The 6,375-nt window shown below is 30.0% G+C and overlaps 1 long non-coding RNA gene across 1 annotated transcript; it reads right to left on the bottom strand.

The window, feature by feature from the left end:
- Positions 1,080–2,771, bottom strand: LOC109356447. Its single transcript, XR_002108728.1, has 3 exons — positions 2,698–2,771; positions 1,413–1,741; positions 1,080–1,311 (listed from the first exon to the last, which is right to left on the bottom strand). It is a non-coding gene; the product is annotated as an uncharacterized LOC109356447 (long non-coding RNA).

The following is a 6,375-nucleotide window of genomic DNA, read 5'->3' as shown; positions in this document are numbered from 1 at the left end:
ACCTTGAAATATGGGAAATACTTATGGGTTCCTCTTATATATGGATGTGTTATAGTTTGATTTCTTGGTACGATGATTGTTCTACCCAACTTGCAAACTGCTCTTAAAACTCTTTTAAACCATTTACTTACAGTTTGTAGAGAATGTTGAAAGCGTTCAGCAACGACTTGATGACGCATATTATGACATATGATGATTAAGAACATTGCAACTCCTTCTTCGACACATACTTTTTTGGTTACTTAAATTTCCAATATCCCTTAAAGTATCACAAAAATTCAAAAACACGTTTTTTTCTCATTCTAAAATTCTCATAACATCTAGCTTCATAGTCTGCCATAACTTCAAGAGTATACATCTTGCCAGTCAATAAAGAAGTCCTGCATGGTGTCCTACTAATAAAATTCCTCTCATACTCCATAATCAATAAAACTATAATTAAATCTTCAATATCATCATCCAAGTTACTTGATTCCGTACTAGAAATAGTTGACATAATTACCTGCTCAAATAAATAGTTAAATTTGCTAGTATAAAAAATATAAAACATTTATAATAAACGAAATCATGAAATAACATTGAAATAACTATAAAACTTATATCATTATCATCTAATGAATTGAATATCTAACCAATAACATTAAGTAAATCACAATCCAATGCTATAAATCTAAGTAAGAAAATAAAATGCTTAAAATGAAAGATAAAGTCATCACTTAAATAAAATGCATAAATATTACTCTAAAGATGCTAGCCATTCCTTCCTCCTTAAAGGTGACATAATAACAAACATGCTTCTCCACACCTTTTCTGCAAACTTCACCAATGTGACATTGTAAATTTTGCTAGAAACATCATCTACGGAGTCAAGAAGTTCCATACATTTTTCTATACAGTAAGGATCAGACAATGGACTAGTAATTGATGCTTTATATTGCTCAGCCTTGACTCTTGATGCTTCTGCCCTTATACTTATTGTATCAGTCAATTTGTCTAAGGCCGCATCTAATTTGTCTATTCTAGAATTCTTTGTCTCTTTGTGTCGAGGCTCCCTTGAAGATCCATTACTCTTTTTTTTCTTCCAATTTCTTGTAAATCATCCCCATCAATATCAATAGTATCATAATCAATATGCACACCTTTTGAAAGAAAGTCTTCCTCTATTTCTTTATCTTCATCTGAGGTTGGTGGCTCTCTAGTAGAGGCTTGACTTAATTTCCCAGTTGCAATGCTAGAATTGAATATCTCGCCAACAACATCATAGTCGTGTTCAAATCCATGCCTCTTAAACTGTTTGTAGAATCTTCCTTTCTAGAAAGTATAACTGAAAACCTTTAATACTATGCAAATAAAAAAAATTAACATATTATCATAATGATACTATTTAATATTTGAAGTAAAAGTTTCTATACCTTATACATTTATTCCCATACTTCTTCCAGAGCATTCACTTTATTAGCTTCACAATCCCATGTAACTTTTGTGCGAGCTAGTAATGTTGAAAATTCACGATGTTGTTGGCGTAGGTGATTAAACTTTCCCTTAAGCCTATCTACACCATAATTTTCTCCAATAACCTTCACCAATTCATTGTTTATATCTTCCCAAACTGGTGTTTTAAATGTTGATCCTTGCAATAGTTTCTTTTTCACTCGATCATAAATTATTTCAATGAATGTTTTTGTATTTTGGATTGTCCAATCCATGTTCTCTCCCTTCTCAATTTTTAATCCCATCTATGCTAAACCACATACTCCCTTTTTTCGTAACTTTTGTTGGATGAATCATATTTTGTTCATTTTGAATTGTAGATAACATTTTTTGTCTAATTTCTTGGTGTTATCTACTATCTATATAAGAATGCAATGGGCTAGCATTATTACCATAAATGATATCTTCAAATCTTGACACTTGGATTTTTAGGGGGTAAAACTGTAATAGCAAATTTACTTTCAATAAAAAATATTAAAACTTTTACATGATTGATGACTGAAAGGTACATCTTTTTCATCTATATTTATTACCATTAAATGTTTTTTATTCATTTTCAAAGTTTGAAACTTTTGCAGGTTTCTTACTTTCTTTCCTCATCCTTTCCCTTCATTTCGAACCTACCCCTCTTTCTCTCTCTTTTCATTTGCAATCTGAACCTTCTCTCATTTATTTTTTTTCTTCCTCAAATTTCTTCTTCATCATTTCTTCATCCATGAAGACAATCGGTGATTCTTCATTCACATTCCATGTATGAATTTTTCTTACAACTTCTTGAACCAGTAGTTACATCATAACAAATGAACAGTTAAGAAAGACTAATATCTTACAAAGTTCATTTAGACATTTAACCAAGTATGAGTTTTTACAAGTACATTTTTTTTAATAAATTTATGTTATGTTCTTGCTAACTTCTTCATCCATGAAGTTGACCGTGGATTCTAGATTGTGAGGTATGATTTCTTCTTATAACTTATTTCAAACTTTTTGGTGTTATATTGGGTATGCATGTTATTTTGGTATTATAAAAAACATTTTTAGTCAATCCAAGTTATTTTTTGTTTTTTAGTTCAACATTTACTACGAAAAAGTTTGTGGGGTTAAATTAGAAAGTAAGAATTTCATAAATTGATGGGGAAAAGATATTGTGTAGTCTGGTTGGATCTTGAAAAAGAGAAAACAAGTAAAAAAATGAAAGAGACATACCTTGGTTGAGGTTGAAGAGAAGCTTACAAGAAATATCCACAGCAAAAAGAAGGGCATAAGTGATGCAGAAAGCAAGGAGAATGAGGAGTATGTGGAAGACAAATATGTTAAATAGGGTAACCTGCCTATTTCCCCATTTCCCACGTTTCCAAAGAAAATAGTGGAAATAACTTTTCCATGTTTCCAAAATTTCAGCATTTCTAGGAAATGTTTTTAGAAAATGTTTTCATTAATAAGTTAACAAACATATTTTCTATTTTCAATAAAAATGAAAACAGAAAATGGGTAAAGCAAACACACCCTTAATCTTTCAACAAATTGACATTGTTGTCAGGACGATTTGTTGAGAGGAGAAAACTCCCAACAAAACAGCTTAACCACCCATGGTGGAAGCTATATCATCAAATGCTTAACCATCCATGGTAGAAGCTATGTTTGAGCTTAATCACCATGGACAGAAGCAAACCAACCATTGATGATGAAAGATAGAAAAATCTCCATCTAAATGTGCATCTTCATCGATATAACAAACACAATATAATGATGTTTTGTGTGTGAGAGGCTAAAGAATAGAGTATGAATGAAATAGAGATATAATATCAAGGAAGATAAGGAAAATGGCCTTGTAGTTGTGGATCCTCACAAATCACTTAACAATGTTGGTGGCAGACAAATTACACATTGTTTGCACGAGTAAACATCAAGTTGGGGCATCACCCATGAGGCCTCCATAAGAAGCAACATTCTCTGCTGGAAAATGATGCTCCATAAAAATTATCAAACCCAACATTAGTTTCTTGATGAGTCTTGATGAATCTGTTTATGCTGTTGAAGAAGATCCACTATCAAAGCTTCAGTTGCTTGAGACTGAAGTAGAAAAACCAAACTAAGCTAATAACTTCTTTGAATATGGATTCTTGCAATTCTTTTTGTTGATGGACTTCAATTCTTGAAATTTCAATAGTCCCTTTGAATCTGATTCTTTAAGAAGGACATAGGGTATCTTAGTCATACCATGAAGGATCAATGTCTTCTCCTTCACATAGAAGCACACCATGTATTAGTTCAAAACTTTTCAACAATATATCTACTCCTGAAACACGTGGAATAATGACAAGTACTGCACCATATCCTACTATAAGATCAAGGTGATATTCACACACAAAATCAACAACTTTGTGAGCATAGGCTTCTCCCAATATTATGGTGTATGATTATGCATGTTATCTTGCTGAAGCATAGGAATAATAGGGTTTGGTGGCACAAAAGAGTAGGTTTCTTGAAGTGATGTTGTATGTGGTTGGTCTTCTACTTGTATATTTGGTTGTGGAGGTTGTGGCTGTGAAGAATTGATGAGTGAAAAGTTAAGCCCTTCATTGATGATTTTTGAACAACAATTTCCCGGGAATGGCAGTGAAGGTGTTGGAGAAGGCCTAACATATTAGGTGAGGTAAATAAAGGTTGATGGAGAAAAAGAAAATGGAAGGGATAAGTGAAAACTCATAATTATCGATCTAATACCATGTTAAAATGGTAAAGTCATGCATGAATCTTGATACAGCGAGAAAGAATGACAATTTCATTCATTGAATTGAATTGGATACAATGAATTCACCTTATAAAAGGAAGAAGAATACTAACTATCATAACTAACCAACTAACCCATTTTCTACTTCTACTATCTATATAAGAATGCAATGGGCTAGCATTATTACCATAAATGATATCTTCAAATCTTGACACTTGGATTTTTAGGGGGTAAAACTGTAATAGCAAATTTAATTTTCAATAAAAAATATTAAAACTTTTACATGATTGATGACTGAAAGGTACATCTTTTTCATCTATATTTATTACCATTAAATGTTTTTTATTCATTTTCAAAGTTTGAAACTTTTGCAGGTTTCTTACTTTCTTTCCTCATCCTTTCCCTTCATTTCGAACCTACCCCTCTTTCTCTCTCTTTTCATTTGCAATCTGAACCTTCTCTCATTTATTTTTTTTCTTCCTCAAATTTCTTCTTCATCATTTCTTCATCCATGAAGACAATCGGTGATTCTTCATTCACATTCCATGTATGAATTTTTCTTACAACTTCTTATGTTTATATTATATCACTCAACCAATCTTCTTTATCATCACATCTCATAACTTCACAAGTATGAGTTTTTACAAGTACATTTTTTTTAATAAATTTATGTTATGTTCTTGCTAACTTCTTCATCCATGAAGTTGACCGTGGATTCTAGATTGTGAGGTATGATTTCTTCTTATAACTTATTTCAAACTTTTTGGTGTTATATTGGGTATGCATGTTATTTTGGTATTATAAAAAACATTTTTAGTCAATCCAAGTTATTTTTTGTTTTTTAGTTCAACATTTACTACAAATTTAATTTTTTTATCTGAAAATGTTAATATTTTTTAGGTATTTTTTGATCCATGAAAATGTTATCTTGCGTTTTTAGTTCAAGATAACAATTTTGGGGTCATTTTCAGTATGCATGTTACTTTAGTGATATTGGAAACAATTTCATTGTACCAAACTTATTTGTTGATTTTTTACTTCAACATTTAGTAAAGAGATAATATTTTTACATGAAAATTTGACTTTTTTGGCATTTTTGCTCTTGCTCCATGAAGCTTACTTCCTGCTTTTTGAGTTTTTGAGTTCAAGATAACAATGCATGAATGATTTCCCATTACAACTTATTTAGAACTTCTGTGTTATTTAGGTATGCATGTTACTTTGGTGTTGTTGATAACATTTTTAGTGTACCAAACTTATTTATTGATTTTTTAATTCAACATTTAGTAAAAAGATAACATTTTCACATGATGAGTTCACATTTTTTGGCATTTTAGCTCCATGAGGCTTACTTCCTGCTTTTTTATTTCAAAATAACAATTTTGGAATGATTTCTCATTACAACTTATTTGGAACTTATGTGTTATTTTGGGTATGTATGTTTTTTGAGTCTTTTTGTTTCCTACAGTAAATTTATTTTTATTATCAATCTTTTTTCTTACTACTTTAGTTCAAAATTTACTAACAAAATTATGAGTTTTTACATTAACCTTAAAATTCATAATCTAAAATGTACAATTTCATATTTCCTAATTTTTTTTATGCATCAGAAAATATTTTCTAATTGTTAAAAGTGATATTATATTACATAACACTTTCTTATTATTTAAATTATGATGGTGTGTTACTTATACTACTTTGGTGGTCGTGTTTTATTGTTTGTCTTCTTTTAATTTTTTTTTTGTCATTTTCATTTTTAGGTCAGATGAGTATATTAATTTTCAATTATATATTTGTATATATCAGACTTGATATTAGGATTCTTGGAATAGTCTAATAGGTTATTTTGAAAAGGTATTAAACTTGTCATTTTGAAACATACATGTCTATTATCTATATAAGAATGCAAATCTAATACATGTTTTGAAAGATATAGGTTATGTATATATCTTTCTTATTATTTTGAATAGTCTAATAGGCTAGCATTATTACCATAAAGGATATCTTCAAATCTTGACACTTGGATTTTTAGGGGGTAAAACTGTAATAGCAAATTTACTTTTCAATAAAAAATATTAAAACTTATACATGATTGATGACTGAAAGGTACATCTTTTTCATCTATATTTATTACCATTTAATGTTTTTTA

Source organism: Lupinus angustifolius, chromosome LG09 (assembly GCF_001865875.1).
Source record: "Lupinus angustifolius cultivar Tanjil chromosome LG09, LupAngTanjil_v1.0, whole genome shotgun sequence".
Taxonomy (NCBI): domain Eukaryota; kingdom Viridiplantae; phylum Streptophyta; class Magnoliopsida; order Fabales; family Fabaceae; genus Lupinus; species Lupinus angustifolius.
The sequence above is the reverse complement of the archived record's forward strand: the minus strand, read 5'-3'. Positions and strand labels throughout refer to the sequence as shown.